The 3,828-nt window shown below is 37.0% G+C and overlaps 1 pseudogene; it reads left to right on the plus strand.

The window, feature by feature from the left end:
* The window catches only part of LOC107731597 (1-phosphatidylinositol 4,5-bisphosphate phosphodiesterase beta-4-like), a 72,026-nt pseudogene that overhangs the window by 33,046 nt on the left and 35,152 nt on the right, over window positions 1-3,828 (plus strand).

The raw sequence follows: 3,828 nt of genomic DNA on the forward strand, positions 1-3,828 counted from the left end.
TATTGATTTTTTGTGTATATGACCTTTTTGCATTTTTGATGCCACAGGACAGATTGGCTCTTGCTGTTTTGAGGGCTGCTTTATCTCCTGATCTGAATGCGTCATCTCGGGTCTTTAGCAGCCCACAAACCTCTGCTGTCATCCACGGCTTCTGGTTTTCACGTGTGGTGATGGTCTTGGTGACTGTCATATCATCAATGCACTTTTTTCTTTACATAGAAAAAGCAATGGAAAAGCAGCGCAAGCGAATAAAAAACCTGTAACTATTACTGTATGTCTGATATTTCATGTTTGCATCACGGTGACAGACTGAAAGCTGCTGTTGTTTTTACAGAACATTTATAGTTAATAATAGTCTACTGGTGTTATACCTTCAGTCATTTTGAATTTGAATTACCTTGACTTTTGAGATTATTTAAAGCATTTTCCTCATATTATTTCTGAACATATAATATGTAGGTGTGTGGAGCTGGACTGCTGGGATGGTAAAGGTGAGGATCAGGAGCCCATCATCACTCATGGGAAGGCCATGTGCACCGACATCTTGTTCAAGGTGAGCGCAAATCAAACATCACTCACATCACTGCAGCTGTGCACAGATCCCAATGCATGCTTTAGATTCAAGTAGCAAAAACAGACAAATGTTATTTGACGTTATTAGTCAATATGCAAATAAAAGTGTCTCATCCAATCAGAATCAGAGTCTGAACTCTGTTTTCAGTTTATTCATAATTTTTTTCACTGATTCGTTCATTTGATGTGAATAATCTGATCTTTTGATTTGAGTCTGGAGAAAGTGATCTGAAGCACCTTTCATCAGTGTATTCAGGGCTTGACATTAAATTTTTTGCTCACCAGCCAATGTGCCTAGTGGTTTTTTAAAATTATTAGCCACTCAGGATTTTCACTGGCCACAATTTTGTAGAGGGGAAATTAGGTTTTATGACTTAAGTTACTGCATACTAAAATTTACTTAAATTGATTTCCAGGTCATTTTTGCCTATAACCTTATTAAATGCATGTGTCATCTTTCATATCAAATTCTTACATTTTATTAATAATTTTGGTTATTATAAAAAGACACTATAGGGCTGTTACCAATCAAATTTAAATCAGTATCAAAAAAATCGATCTTTCAACTGCAGAATAAACAGAAGCAGCTGAAGTTAAAGGCATTTAGATGCACAGACAGTTTAATGATGCTGAAATGCATTAACAATGCAAAATTACAACTGCATAAATGTTATGAGCTTAGTGTTTTACATCAGTTTTTTAATATACAAATTTGAAATGTTAGGGAAAAAATGCAATGATAGGCTACTTTTAAACATGAAAGTAATCCGCCAGTAGGTGGCAGCACGTGTCTGTCTTAACGAGTGAGTCATTGAGTCATTCATTTAAACGATTCATTCAGACAGATGATACATTCAAGAATGAAGCAAGTGCCTGTCTTTATGGATGGGTTATTGAATCATTGACTCACCCAATTAATTAAAAAATGCTGAATCATTCATTGCTCAGAGATGCGCGACAGTGCTCCTATAACCTTATTAAATGCATGTGTCATCTTTCATATCAAATTCTTACATTTTATTAATAATTTTGGTTATTATAAAAAGACACTATAGGGCTGTTACCAATCAAATTTAAATCAGTATCAAAAAAATCGATCTTTCAACTGCAGAATAAACAGAAGCAGCTGAAGTTAAAGGCATTTAGATGCACAGACAGTTTAATGATGCTGAAATGCATTAACAATGCAAAATTACAACTGCATAAATGTTATGAGCTTAGTGTTTTACATCAGTTTTTTAATATACAAATTTGAAATGTTAGGGAAAAAATGCAATGATAGGCTACTTTTAAACATGAAAGTAATCCGCCAGTAGGTGGCAGCACGTGTCTGTCTTAACGAGTGAGTCATTGAGTCATTCATTTAAACGATTCATTCAGACAGATGATACATTCAAGAATGAAGCAAGTGCCTGTCTTTATGGATGGGTTATTGAATCATTGACTCACCCAATTAATTAAAAAATGCTGAATCATTCATTGCTCAGAGATGCGCGACAGTGCTGTGATCTTTGTTTGGAACTGTTTTCGTTATCCAAATCGAGCAAAAACAGTCAACATTGACAACATTGTGTCTAAAATGTAAGTCACTTAATATTATCTACTCGTTTGATCTCTTGCATAAAACAAATGTCAAATTTGCACCGATTTTTAGGGAAAACTGCACTCTCTTGGGCCTGTTATGTTGCGTAACTAGGCTATATTTTATGCTGTAAATATCAAAAACGACCTTTTTACCACAGTATGTTTTTTTCTGTTTGCAGCTGTTTTGTCCCTTCAAAAAAGCACTTGTTCCCGGACAAGCATTAATGTTGAGCTCTGTTACTGTGTATAAACCCGCCAAAGTGGCTAGCGACCGTGTTACACGCCACTGATGAAATTTACCCGCATTTTGCGGGTTGGCTGGTGTTAATGTCAAGGCCTGAGTGTATTTATTTTTCCAGGCCTCTTTATTTCAAATAAATAAACCATTTTTGATTGAATTTCCAGGAAATGATAACTGTATCACCATTGCAGTCTTTTCTGTTATAATGGTAATTTGACATATGAAACCCTGGTCCACAAAACCAGTCATAAGGGTCAATGTTTTGAAATTGAGATTTATACACCATCGAAAGCTGAATAAATAACCTTTCCATTAATGTATGGTTTGTTAGGATAGGACAATATTTGGCTGAGATACAACTATTTGAAAATCTGGAATCTGAGGGTGCAAAAAAATCTAAATATCAGCTTTCATATGATGTATACATCTCAATTTCACATAAGTGGCCCTTATGACTGGTTTTGTTCTCCAGGGTCACAAATGATGATTATCAAATCGAAGGCTGTTTTAAATCTGCGTGTTTGACAGTGAAGCGAGTCACTGTGTTCATTTACACGTGTGCAGCTGATAACAGTGTGTTTTCACAGTAAACGCTGCTTCTCATGAACTCGCGCTGTGAGTTTAATGTGCTTTTGAGAATGTTTGTCTCAGCAGCAGTGATGTACAATGTCATATTGCAGTTCAAATCGCAATATATGACCAAATAATCGCAATAATCGTCGTGCAGCACGCTGATTATTCAGCACTGCGTTACTGACGCTGATGATGTCATCGTGATATTTGCAAATTTTCTTTGTCTGTATTTATATCAGATATATTTGCTCTTTTCTAGGTCTCATTTTTATATGAGCTGCTCTGGAAACATTTTTCTTTCTTTTTTTATTATAATCAGCATTAATAAGTTGCAGTACAACAGATACCGTACAGTCTTGATAAATATATGTCAGAGTTTAAATAATGTCATTGTGTCTTTTCGCTTAACATCCTTTGTTAAACATCATTGAAACTGTTGAGTGTGACTGTCATGAATGACTGATTAGTGTATGTGTGTGTGTGTGTGTGTGTGTGTTACAGAGCAGCTGGAGTCGTTACAGACAGACAGAGACAGAAACACACACACACACACAGGAAGCAGGAAGCTGATCTCTCTCTCTCTCTGTGTGTGTGTGTGTGTGTGTGTGTGTGCGTGTGTTTCTTTCTCTGTGTTTATGTGTGTGTGTGTGAGAGAGTGTGTGTGTGTGTGTGTGTGTGTGTTTACCGCTGTTGTGTGAGGTGCTAGCAGAGAGTGCAGCGCTGGACGGTAAAGAGCTGAACTCAGACCTGAAGAGCAGCAACACTGTGGCTCTGTCGGAGGATCCGGATGCAGAAGCTCAGGACAGCAGCAGGAAGAAGGTGAGCGGCGCAGGAGGAGCGTGTGTGTGTGAGTGAGT

This window comes from Sinocyclocheilus rhinocerous, unplaced genomic scaffold (genome assembly GCF_001515625.1).
Source record: "Sinocyclocheilus rhinocerous isolate Xijiao unplaced genomic scaffold, SAMN03320098_v1.1 scaffold5236, whole genome shotgun sequence".
In the NCBI taxonomy this organism is placed as follows: domain Eukaryota; kingdom Metazoa; phylum Chordata; class Actinopteri; order Cypriniformes; family Cyprinidae; genus Sinocyclocheilus; species Sinocyclocheilus rhinocerous.